The 13436-nt window shown below is 42.8% G+C and overlaps 1 long non-coding RNA gene across 1 annotated transcript; it reads right to left on the reverse strand.

The window, feature by feature from the left end:
* Nucleotides 1–596: 596 nt before the first annotated feature.
* Nucleotides 597–5645, reverse strand: LOC128072795 (uncharacterized). Its single transcript, XR_008202442.1, has 2 exons — nucleotides 4852–5645; nucleotides 597–2475 (listed from the first exon to the last, which is right to left on the reverse strand). It is a non-coding gene; the product is annotated as an uncharacterized LOC128072795 (long non-coding RNA).
* Between the last annotated feature and the right edge of the window lie 7791 nt (nucleotides 5646–13436).

The raw sequence follows: 13436 nt of genomic DNA on the forward strand, positions 1-13436 counted from the left end.
TATGTGCCCAAGGCCTCACCAAGCTCAGTCCCACGTACCATGTCAGAAGAAGAGATGTCATTTACTGACCTCACAGCTCTGCAGCAGCCTTTGGGTGTCCAGCATAACTGCTTCTTGATGGCTGTGGAAATGGGAGCTTCCCACTAACTGGGAATCTAAATCTAAGCCCTTCATATCCTATTATTTGAATTACCCCCCAAAAAATAATCGTGGTATTCAGGATAGATATTTCAGTTGGGTTTGAATAATGACTGAGGAGGAACCATGGACAAGGAGTGCAGGATGACAGCTGCTTACTATGTTCTTACAGACTTAGTTGGTGGACAATGCAGTTTAGCACTTTTGACCATAAAAACCAATACTAATTTAACGAAATCTGTATTTACTAAAATCTCAGGAATGGAAGATGTGTTGTTTCTCAGCTTAGCAATGCATTTCACAGCTGGGTGAGCTGTACATTTCAGTTAACCAATGCAATGAAACAGGGCTTGTTTTGCAGATGTTGGTTCCAGTTCTTTAATCCTAGTCTCATGAAACTTCAGCAGCAGCTGACAATATCTCATTTTTCAAGGAAAAAAAAAAAAAAAGACAACACATTTGAAATGAGCAATCAATGGTATTTATTTATTCAAGACTGCCCTACATTCTGAGTGGGTAAGAAGGGACTGGTGAGCAAGGCCTTTGTCGTCCCCTTGGCTTGAAATGTCTGCAACTGGCAGACACTGTTCTGCTCTCACAGAATTGCCAGTGAGTGCTACTGAGATACAGAGCTTCGGATGGGCAATGCTGGCTGCTCGCTCTCAACACGTGGAAGGTCCTACCAGCAGACCTGGGGCTGGCTGGGAAATCCTGCATTTGTTGTGGCTTCTGCAGTGAGGGTCTTGAAGTCAGCTTCGATGACTGAATTCAAGGTGAAGTGTCACAACCAGAATCTGAAATGTGTATTTCGGTGGGAAGGAGTTGCCAAAGTTCGTTCTCAGCTGGCGGTACCTCCTGCTGGCTTTGTGTGTCTGAGCATGGTGATGGATTGTGCAGTGAGATGAGGGCTATGCCAATGGTCATATTTGCTATTGAGCATCTGGAGATTGTCAGGATATAAACTCCCCATTGCAGTGTAATGGTTCCTTTGAGATAATGGGAAGTTTTGAGGAGACAATGGGGAATTACATCCTCAAAGCTTTGGTGCACACAGAGATGTTGAGCTTATGTAGACGCATTGCAGAATGCACTATCTTGACAGCACGTTTTGGGGGGACTGGAAATGAGCATCACCTGTCAAGAATAATGTCCTCTGCATGGTTTCTTTTGTGGCATTTCAATGGAAATGTGTCTTTCTTTGCCACTTGGCCCCTTTGGACTCAGCACAGACAACCTGGACTTTGTATGTGTTTGTTTATGGGCTTCTCTTACATGTGACTTGAAAGCCACAGCACTAAGCATTTTTACCTCCTGTTCATTGTTTTCCCCTCAGTTGGCAGCCCTCCCAGCCCTGCAGTCCCTCAGTGGAGCCATGGTGACATCTTTTACATCACTCGGCCTTCTTCCTGGGGCTGCTGGGGGTTTTAGCCCTGAGTAATAGGAGTGCTCCCCACAGCTCTGCAATTTGCTCAGTGGAGCCTGTTCTCTTCTAGTGGCTGGCACTGACTTCTTTCTATATTTTTTCATGTGTTCTGTGGAAGACAGATCAGTATTTTCAAATCACACTTACAGACAGAAAACCATCTGCGACAGTCATTTGGAGAATACACAAAATATAGAGCTTATTGAGCATCTTTTAATAGACTCCGAGTTTTGTTATGAACTAACCTTTCTTTGAAAAGAATAAGAAAGTTTGGCTAAGTTTTTTAGTGAACCTTCTCACCATATCAGCTCTCTGTGCTAGACAATACAGGGGAGCATCGTGGGGGGCTGCGAAGCTGTCAGTGCAGCACTGAGTTCTCCCACTGCCGGTTTTGCAGGCAGCAATCAAGAAAAGGAAAGAGCGTGAAGGGAGATGCCGCTCAGTACATGCTCACTCACTGCTGCTCTTTTTTGCTCTCCTGATTTTTCCTTGTGTTATGTAAGCTTGTTGCCCGTGTCACTTGAATTCATGCACATTTATGGTGCTTAGTCGCTAATAGGAAAATACAGTTTTAGATCAGAGAGTAGCTAATGAATAAGAAGCACTTATTCAACAGTTGCTGATTGCAGTAATTTGTTATGTATGCTTGTGCAGTCAACAACAGACAAAATCATAGTATCAATACTAATTGAAATGCTGTATACAGTAGCATCCAGTGTGACTTGCTTCAGCCTTTGCTTTCTCCTGTGATTCATTGCTTTTTCCCTAGAACATATGGAGGGAGTCCATTGCAACCCATTTCTTTGCAAGGAGTCAGCAGTTTTGTTTGTATAAGGAACAAAGGAATGTAGAGGGCTCCACTTTGGAGGAGGGACTCTTTCATCTTCAAGTTGGATGAAGATTCTATTTCCTAGCTGAAAAAAGTCATCTTTTAAGACTTTTTCTTTAAATGTAGTAAATGAAAAAAAAAATAATTTGGGGGTACTTGTGGAAGACTTACAGATACCACATAATTTTAATTTAGTTTAATTAAGAAGGATGGAAGGAAGGAAGGAAGGAAGGAAGGAAGGAAGGAAGGAAGGAAGGAAGGAAGGAAGGAAGGAAGGAAGGAAGGAAGGAAGAGATGCAGTACTTCATAGGTATCTAGGACAATTTCTAGGACTAAAATAAGCAAAAAAAAAAAAAAAAAAAGTAACCTAGTAAAAACCTAATTCAGTCTACTTCAAACTAGTGTCAAATTTCTTATTTTCCTAAACCACAGCCTAAAGTAACATAAATCTGTTTTCTTCTAATATGCAGACAAATAAAATGATACAACTGTGCTTATCAGATAGGGTAATTCTGACAGCACTGACTTCTGCCAGGCTGGGAATATTATTTAGTGGTACATACATCAGAGATATAATCCATGTAACCTGGTATCTGTTGGCTGAAGCCACCTTCTTGGAGCCTATGAGAGTGTACATTTGTCTGTTGAGCCCTTTAAGCTCTGCAGAAGCAGGCAGGACTGTTCTATCACACCTAAAATCTCTTGCTTCTCAGCTGCTGCCTCCAGCAGTAGGTTGAGGTGTGGTAGCAGTTTGTTCACACTTGAGCACTTCTGAGATCTTCCTGCTGATTGTGTGGAGTTAGGTCTTTTCTAATGGGTTTCCACCTTATAAGATTGTCTTCCCCTTAATGCTTCTTGGTTACCTTTCTTGAAACCCTCAATCTCTGCTGGAATTGGGAAGGAAAAAGGTTGGAAGAAGCATGAAACAAGTCAGCTCTTCCATGTGAGCTGCTGCTGCTGCCTGCAGATGGCACAAGCCCGTGCAGTACCCAACCGAGCAGCACGTCTTGCTGCTCCTTCACAGTGTGGGGCAGCTGCTCCTGGACCTGCCAGGGTGCCTCTGCTCCTACATAATCCTTCCAATAATCTCTGTGCTTTCTTATCTTGAGGAGTTTCTTATCTTGAGAGTGGTTGCATTTAATTTTTTTCAAGCATTCACTGATAATATGGTGATTGAATTGATTTTTACATAGCATTCTTCAGAAGGGGATATCACTCTTGAAGCCTAAGGAATTATGAAATATAACTGTGGAGCCTTTCCTATACTTCTCTTTGCTCAGCCTGTGCCAAGCAGCAGCCCAGTGCTTTCATAGTCTGCCATGGAGCAGCTTCCTTTCAGCCCTCATTTGTTATGGCTTGGCAAGAGCTGGAAGCAATCCTCTTCATAGGATTTAAATGGTTAGTGTAAACATTAACAGACTAAGATATTTATTGCTTACACCTGGCAATAGTATATTAAGGAAAGTAGATTTTTTTTTTCCCCTACACTTAGAGCCATTTAGTAACAGAAATCCCCGTTAGCTTGGCTAATCCAGTGCCTTGTCTTCCTAACCTCTGCAGCCCCTGCTCCAGACCTGGTCTCCAGAGAGCTTTTCTCCCCTTCCTTGTTGCCGATGGGATGATAAGCCACCTGCCTGCCTGGATCAGTGAAATTCACTTAGTTCTCACTCAGAGGGATCAATATGTGCTAGTGGTGTATGGATTTCATGTGAAAACTGCCAGCTTGATACAGAAATATTTTTTTCCTTGGGGTAGTGCTCCAGGGTAGTATGCATCATGAGCTCTCTTGCTGGCTGTGTATATGGAAAAAAAAAACCAACAGCAGCCAACAATATTTTTGTATAGCAATAGTACTGTGTAACATAGGAAAGAAGAGTCTGTAATAGCAAGGTGAATGTTGTTATTTTCTTAAGGAGCACAGAGTGCATCTCTTACCTTTTTCTTGCCTTCCTAACTGCCTGTGCCTGCCTGTAACTGTTTAAAGACCTCATACCCTAGGGAAAGGTGTGAGATTTGAATTAAATGGATACCAAGGAACAATATTTTGTTTGTAACTATCTGTGACCTTCCTGCTTTTTCTCTGTCATTAGAAAAACAGAATAGAATTAGTTAAGTAGGAGTAAATGACTATTATCATAATATGTGGCAGATTAAGCGTCCTACGTCTTCCTACGTGCCTTAGAACTGCAGCGCTGGTTAGGGCAGTGCAAAATCACAAGAACACCAAAAGCACAGCAAAATAAGTAAGGCTGAAGACTTAGTCTCAGTTCAGTTAAAATTGCACAAGTGATTGTAAAAAAAAAAACATCTGAGTGGTATTTTCAGAGGTGAAATGCCTTTAGTTAGGAAAGTGCACTGTTGTGCTTGGGTTTTGACGGGAGAAAAAGGCTGATGGTATCAAGTGGGTGAATAGGAGAAATGGTATATCCTTCTTCTTGTTTTGTCTGGGCTTTGTACATACCAGTGATACAACTGGAAAGGAATAACCTACCTAAGCAAGCATTTTCCAGGCAAGGGGAACCTCTGGGGCATGAAGGTACTTGGAACAACGCAATCAAATCCCATTTGTGCCAAGGGTTTGGATGGGGTCAGTTGCTGGGCTTTCTGAACAGGTGCTTGAAAAATATGACAGTCTTCAGGAATCTGAAGGATACAAACAGCACACTTATTCTAAAAGGTTAAAAATAAGTGGGCAAAATAGCCAAAACCCGCTCTTCTCAGTATGAAAAAGTGTGGATACTTTCTAGATTTTTTTCCAGAAACTGAGCAGTGCACACTGTTTTTACTCCTTAGATACGATAGGTAAAAAATGTCCTAACTAATATGAATCCAAGCAGGACTTCGTGGTCAGGAGAAATGACATTTCAAAGTGCTGTGGAAACTGGCTGTGTTCCAGCCTGTTGCTCTTGAGTGCAGGATCAGTTGTTCCATGTTGGGCTACCTGCACTGTAGGTTCCCACATCTGAGCTGCCAGCTTGGCTTAGAATCAAGTTCTTGTAGTCTTCAACTACAGTTAATCTCTGTGAAACATCTGTCTTGCAATTTATGCTTTTAAAGTGATTATTTTCTGCATGGACTGTGGCCACTTCTGGCCCACTTACCTGTGGCTCTGGGATCTGCAGTTCAGGGGGTGCAGTGCCACCTTCCTCTTCCCTCCTGTTGTGCACAAAGTACACTGACAGCCTCATTTATGTGCATGGGATGTTTCACAATATACCACTTTGCTTCTGTAATTATAGTTTAACATTAAAAAGAATGCACTTTGCTCCCCATGCTTCTAGGGAGCTGTTCTGTGGCTGTGTTTCAGCCAGGCACTTCAGCCTTAGAATGAAAATATAATTATCTCAAAATAAGCAGCATTTCCTTAGCAGATGACATTTTGTGCATATGAGGTTGCTTGGTTTTCTGATGTTCACTGACCTGTGTACTTGCTTTCTTTTGTTGTTTGTCTGTTAGTAGCATGGCAGTGGCAATACACTTGGAGCACAGGTACAGTGGAGGGGAGGTGGATGGGCTGCCACAGGACTGGTGTCCTGTCACTGGAAGGGTTGGGAAGGGGCACAGCAACATGTGTGATAGGCTGGTAGCATTCAGCAAGGAGGAAAGGGAAGATTCATAATAGAAGAAGTGATGTTACCCAGTTGAAGTGAACTTATTAGGAGTGATTTTAAAATTCTGTGACGAACACACAGCTGCTGAAGCCAAGTGTAGGATTTCTTGCTGTGTAAGGGAGTCTTCCATGCTACGTTGGAACTGCTTGAGATGATAGGCTGGGTTCTGTGCATGTGTGTAGGGGCTCCCATAGGCTGTAGTGTTGGGACTGATGCAAGATGGAGGAGTGTACAGACTTAAAAGTTCACTCGTCTGTGGAAATCAAAGTCTAGCCTCTGGACTGTATGGATGGGATTTCAGAATGGTTTGACTATCAGATAGGATGAAGAAAAACAATGAATCAACACTAATATGCTATGGTTTTATATGCATCTGCTGACAGTAGTGGGTTTGGTCCTAAATTTTTATGTTGTAGGATCAGAATTAAGAAGAGTTTGTGCTTTAAATCTGAGCTTGTATACTCTATCAATTTGTATCACAAAGACTGTATTATTCAGACACAAGTTTTCACATTTAATATCATGTTACATATGTCCCTTGATGAACAAAGGACTGTAATGTAATTGGGTTCAACCATCACGTTAAACCCTCAAGAGAACAGAGTTCGAGCTGTTAATAAATTGCTCCCGAATTCCAGCATAAAATTGAAGGTTGGCAATTCCATCTGTTGTTTTAATAGAGATAGAGAATGATTACCTAAATATTTTAGCAAAGCTCAGCTGAGTAATGACCAAAGAGATGCGATGGGACATAATTATCTACAAAACTCAGCACTACTGACTCACTGTGATGGCACGATAAGACAAAAAAAACAGGGAATGATTCAAAAAACTTGGCTTTTTTTTTCCTGTCTACTTCCAGTCTTCCCCAGAAATCCTTCATTCTGGAGAAACCTACACACTGGATGGAGACTCTGTTTCATGTAAGGAGGTGTTACTGCTAAGACATGGCAAGGCCCAGCTGTGAGCTGAGCACCTCTCATCTCAAATATCTCGCTCTGAAGATGGTTATTTCAGAGCTTCCCCAGGTGTAGTGATGAGTGTACTTGGAGTAGCAATGGGATGAAGAAGATGGTAGCTGCTGCCTGGCTGTGCTTAAGGTGGGTGGTAGGAGGAGGGAGGAATAATTCGATAAGCAAGCAGAACTTGTACAGTAGGAGAGGTTTTTAATCAATAATACTTTCTTGTGATGTAAGTATTTCTCTTAGTCTTTCTTGGTTATTTTTTTTTAGTTCTTATTGAGGATTAACTTGCACTCATCTTAGTTTTTATAGGCACGCAGTACAGAAACTACAACTGCTGTGCTTGAAGCTGTAGTGTGGGTGAAGGCTGAGGGAGGATGGCGATGCTCTTTTTCACATGATTTTGCTGTGGGAGTGGTGGGAAGTGCTGAGCACTGACCGTGATTCCCCTTCTGCCTTTCCTTCTGGTGGCAGTGCCAGTGGCTCGGCTACCCTGGAAGAATGCTGGCTGTGATGACCATGAGCCATTTGCCTTTTGCTACAGCTGCAGAGCCTCTGCTTGCTACTGGGCTAAAGCTCAAGCAGGCAGCAGAGGATACCGCCCATCCAGGCGCATTCTGCCTGCATTACAAAGTACAAGCCTGCTTCCTAGGTGAGAGGATGGCAGGATTTCTTTCAATTAAAATTAAATTTGTGCTTCTATGCCAGGATGTACAACATTTTTGCATAACAGAAGGCTTCTTTGTTGAAGTGTATTCAAAGACTTTACAGTGTGAGGTTTAAAAATACATCGTATTGAATTTTCTAAAACCTCCACATTTTTGTAACTGGGTCAGCTATCCATTAATTCATACCCTTTATTGTAGAGATATTAGTATAGATTTTTTTTTTTCATAGCATTAATCTGCTGTAATGGGAATTTTTTTGCTTCTAAAATAAAAGCCCATTAAGCATTTTTTAGTTCATACAGAAATACAATAACGTGATAGCCTGATTAAAAGTTATTAAATCTGCTAATGGTGCACAGTGGCTAGGGGAGGACTGCTAGATAAACAAGGGAGAATTGCTCTATCAAATAACAATTAATTTATCCCCCCTCCCTGAATCTATCCTTAAGCAGACATCCCACTTCCTTGGCAGCATTTTTAGGAACAGATTAATGAAATGTGGGGAATGATTTACATATGAAAATTGCACATGTAATTTTTTTATATTTTGTAGTCATAGCAGACATAGGTGACAACCCAACTGCCTTTGAGTTTTTGCCAAAATGTAAATGTATCCTGTTGCGTTTGGTAAGTTAATGTGTGTCCAGAGGGAATGAGCAAGGATGGCAGAGAAATTCAGCTCTGTATACAACAGACTTGAACTGTTGGTTTCTGTGTCCCTTTTTTCTCCCTCCAGTGTTCCTGGGGCTGCAGATACACTGAGGCTGCACCACAGCCGCAGGAGCAGACCAAAAAATGAAAGTGCATTTTTTGACATGTCTTCTGCCATTGTGAGTGTTCCTATTCTGGTGGGGTTATAGCCAACGTCCCTTAAAGCATGCCAAGCCGCTCTCAGCCTTGGGTGCATCACTGCTGGACAGGAGATGGCATGGAGCAGCAGGGCTGTGGTGGCCCAGGCTGGCAGAGGGACATTCTGACTGAGGGCTGCACACCTGCAGCACCCAGTGCATGGGGGGGAAGTGCTGCAGATTTGAGCTGCATGGGAGAAGCAGTCTCCGCTCGGGAGCTCTGAGTGGTGTCAAGACAACTTCTGATTACAACCTAGCTTTTCCTCTGCAGAAAGACTTGCTGCTGTGGGAGGAAGCTGGGCTGGTATTTTGTCACCCATGGGTGGTGCCATTCCTGTGATAGAGATGGTGAATCTTCTCACATCACTTTAGGCTTCCTACAGAGAGCAGAGTCTGCGTGTCTGTACACATTGCCATACCTTGCTGGGGTCCCTTGCTGGTGCACATTGTGTGGCTACACTGCTGATCTCTACAGCAAATTGGATGTGCTTCAGTGGAGTTGCTCCAATTTATGCCTGAACAGAATTAGGCCTTCTACATGGGTTGGATTCAAATTATTGCTTGTCATGGCCACTGTGCAAAGTCATCTGATGTTAATTCATTGGGATACTGGGGATTGTCTGTGCTCTCAGCTTGTCTTTTACTATCAAAGAAATATCCCAAACTGAAACGTATCTGCTCTTGCGCAGCAGTTCCGGCCTCTTCCTGCAGCTCAGAGAAAGGGAGAATCTCTTGTAGCAAACAGTGAGCAGAAAAGAGGCTGCAAAGAGGATGTGAGTTGTAGAATGTTTAAAACTTATTCTGAGCAAAAGAAATAGCTTGTCAGTGCTTCTTGAAGATTATACGTACAACCATTTTGTGGGAGTTGCTGGGCTTAGGCAGCTGGAAAGCACTGTTTGGAGATATGTTTTCTATTGGCCAATTACTCTGCCTGTAAATGTCTTTTCATACCTTGTTTGCTGCAGCGTTACTTCTTACACTATGTTAGGGACCCTTTTGCTCTGTTTTGATTTTTCTTGGTCACCCGTGGGTGAAAATCTTAGAGAAAATGGTAACACAAGACTGTAACTTGGCTTGCAGGTCTAGAAGGGCTCTCCACAGAAAGCAAGATGAAACTTGGAATAGGGCTCACGAGTTCAACTTGATCCTGTCTATGACTCCTGTCACTCACTAAGGGAAATAAATGTGACTTATGAGTGACTGTATGTAACTGTTGAGTCATAGCCTGAACCACTGATTGAGCACCTGGGGAAAGGAACCATCCGCCCTGGGAGCACAGGTGAAGGCAGTTCAGCTGTGTGACTGCAAGGGGTGGAGCCTGGCTGCACCTCTCTTAGAGCTCATTTAAGGGCTGACTGGTAGTAGGGAAGGGTCTCTTGCTGGAGGTCTCCTCTTTGTGGGGTTTTCAACTGCGAGCCTAGGTATCCGGAGATGGGCAAGTTGTGCTTTTGTCTTTCCCTTGTAGTATCTTCCTATTGTGTTGTCCCCTTGTTTATTACTCTTTCTGTATTATCATTCCATTGTACTGATCTTTCTGATTGTTGCAGTGATGCTTCAAATAGTTTTTCTGAAGACAGAAATCATTTTGATGCTTTTTCTTTGTTATCAGATGGTGTAATACTGGAAGGTTAGATACACGTTATCAGTTACAAACTTCTGCTTTTGAAAGTTAATGAAAATTTTGGGGAAATTCTCCATATGAGCATTTTCAGACCTTCCTTCAGTCTGTGTTGTCATTTACGTGCTCCTGTCATGCTTTAAAGGACTGTTGTTTGAATTCTCTAAGAGCAGGAAAACTTCTAAATGGCTCAAGACATGTCAAAAGTGCACTTTTTCATACATAATGGCATAATTTATCTAAGACATGTATGTCGTGTAAAAATGTACTTACCAGAATACGTTGGTAAACAACAGTAATAATGTAAGACTTTTGCATTCTCTGTAAGAATTATTGTTTTTCTGATCCAATAATCTTAATAGTTTCTCCCCATTAAAGGAGGAAATGGAGGCTTCCAGTGGCTTCATTGTGCTCTTTTTCTCTTTGTTTCAGCCCTCAAGTCTTGGGGCTTGAGCAGGTTTGTAAGCTATGCTGCTGTTTTAACATTGGTGAATGATGAACTTCACTCATAGACTTCAGTAGGTGATCTCCTTTAAAATATTTGTAAAATTCAACATGTACCAGGAGTTGAAGCTTTATGAAGGCTGGTCAGTTTTTGTGAAGAGCTTTCAGGTTCTTCAGCATGGCACGCTGTAAAGATGCCTAGCATTCAGCAAGCAGGTCACAAAATCTAGTGTTGTAATTGAGTAATGACTCTAAAAATTCCAATGTTGCCTTTGCCTATTCCGGTCATCATCCCATTGACTCTCACTAGCCGTTCTGTCATTGATCTCTGGGGTTTTGTGGAGCAGTTAGTCATTCTGAATTAGCTAGCTCTGGCTTGCTTCAGGCTGAGGTAATGAATCTCAAGTTTTCTGAGTCCAGTCTAATGTGCTTGTAGGCTGTCTTTGCCACTGGTGGAAAGAATGAATCAAGAAGCTGACCTCCTTCTCTCTTTTTCTTTCTGTGGGCCTTTATGAATGTTGATTTTCTTCAATAAATGCAGGGGAGAGCCTGCAGTGAGCTTGAGTGCTATAGTAACTACTTAAGAAGTTGAATGCCTCCAGATTTGGATTGTTTAGTCAAGGCTGGAATCAAATCAGAAGCTTGCCTCAGGAGTGATTAAAATAAAAGTGAACTTCTGCTGTTAAGAAAATAAAAAACAACTGTTTTGAGTGATCTTCCACAGCAATGATCATCAAGGAAATGAGTGTTTCCAAGAGAATCTGTTTGGATGCACTCCCTGGAAATGGTGAGCTGTTACCTGTGTGCGGAGGCAGCTGAGTGCCTTGAGAAACTGGATGCTGCATGTCTGTGCCTTTATTCTCATCTGTAAAATGGTCTGGCAAAATCTGCTCAGCCCTAGAACTGACAAGCTTTGAAGCTTTTTGAAGCATTTAAGGTAACTTAATGTTGGAAGATAGAGAATGGTTGATATTGGGCTGTGGTTGTCCAGGTTAGATTAAGGTTTGGATGCCAGACTTCATCTGTAAGGTGAATTCCCATCCCATCTGGAATTAATGAATGCTGCAGAATGATAGATAAAATGTGTGCTTATACAGCATCACTGGATCTCTGCTCTATTAATAAAAATAGAAGGTGAGTGTAGAGGGCCCTGGCTTCTGGTTAGCATCTCAGCTGAATATGGGGTGGACAGGTAACCTTCTTTCTCCTGTGTCCATGGGAAGGGCAGATGAATCGCAGCCTGCCAGTGACACAGCTATGGAGTTAGTAGAAATGGGGATTATTCTGCTTCATAGTCGAGTTGAAGATCTGCTAGACAAAAATGTTTAGTTGAAAAATAAAAAGTGTAACACTAGTGCTAGAATCCTCCCTGAACCACTGCTAATCCTTCTAAAACTAAAAAAAGTTACCAAACAAGGAAGCCAAAAACAGAACCCAACATTTTAAGGCACACCCAGCCCTGGGCAAAACTGATTACAGCCTCAGCATCCGTTACACATTACAGGGTGCTCACTCTTATAGCTGCAGGTGATCTAGGAGCTCTATAGCAACAGCCTTGGAGCTTTTTCATTAAGTGTTGCACTATTTAAAAAAAAAAAAAAAAGTAGTTGCAGGGACCCACCGCGTATAAATGTAACTTCACAAAGTATTCAAAATTTTGGAACCTGAGCTTTTTTTGTGGTTAGACACTCTCCTGACAGATTTTTAGCAGGAAATGTTTTTTTCCTAGGTCCAGCTCCCAGCTGAAGGAGACAAGGAACAGTGGGTTACATGCAGTGCTCTGAGCAAAACAATTACACTGCACTGTGGCAGCTGGCAGCTGCCTATTGGCATGAGGGGAGCTGCCCAGCCTGGTAGTGCATTCAGGGCTCTCATACAAGAAATGAATTAGAGCTTATCAGATGTTCAAATTAATGTTTAGTTAGGGATGTCTGGGGATAAATCTCAACTGTATTTTCCATTCTGGGGGAAAATTGCTGCTGATATCACTATTAAAGCCACCAGCGCTTTTTACAGTGCTAGTGGTACTGAGCACCTTTTATAGCCCCCTTGGTGACATGGCAGCAGCAGGTTAGTTCTGCAGCCGTGCCCAGCCTGCTGAGATGGGATTTTGGTGCCCAGTGACATCCAGGCACTGCCCTGAGGGCAGTTACACAGCTCCTTGCTCTGTCAGCCGGTATGTAGGAAACTGACTGTGACATTTCTGCACTGGAACAGAATTAAGCGGTGAAATTTCAAAGCCGCCTGTGAAATACAGCGGTTTTTCAGCTTTGCTGTGTTATACGTGCAACTTAGCCTCCTTTTGGCCAGTGTGTGCTCCTTCTGAAGCAGGGGCTGGGCTGTATGTGTCTGTGCTGGGCCCAGCCTGGTAGCAAGGATGTCTATACCTTTCTCTGGAGCTCAGGAGACTGGTTTGGAAGGTGATGCCAGAGTGGAGTTCTGGTGATGCTCTGGGCGGTACTGCTGGGCCTTTCCCTTGCAGCTCCTCCCTCTGAGGACTGTTTTAGTCACATACAAAATAAGCTCCTCTTAAAACAGCAGCTCAGCTACTGCTTGGGCACTGTAATTTAACTGTTTTATGAAGAAACTACCAATAGAACTAATGCTTTCCTTTCAAGCCCACAGTTCTCAGCAGAGTCCCTTCCAACTCCTGTGGAAAACTCTCCTCACTCTGTGAGAATTGATCCTGCTGCTCCTCTGCCAGAGCTGGAAACTGCCTCCCTGGGTGGGTGCTGGCTCTGTTAAACAAGCTAACAAAAATCCTCTTGTTTTTATAAGCTTCTTCCATGTGAACATGCTCATTCACTATCAGGAAAAGTGCAGTTTACCTTTCTTCTCACCAGAACACCAGTGCTAGCACAAGGCTGCTAGGCTCCTCTTCCCTCCCCATGGTGG

This window comes from Tympanuchus pallidicinctus, unplaced genomic scaffold (genome assembly GCF_026119805.1).
Source record: "Tympanuchus pallidicinctus isolate F22 unplaced genomic scaffold, pur_lepc_1.0 scaffold7, whole genome shotgun sequence".
NCBI lineage: Eukaryota > Metazoa > Chordata > Aves > Galliformes > Phasianidae > Tympanuchus > Tympanuchus pallidicinctus.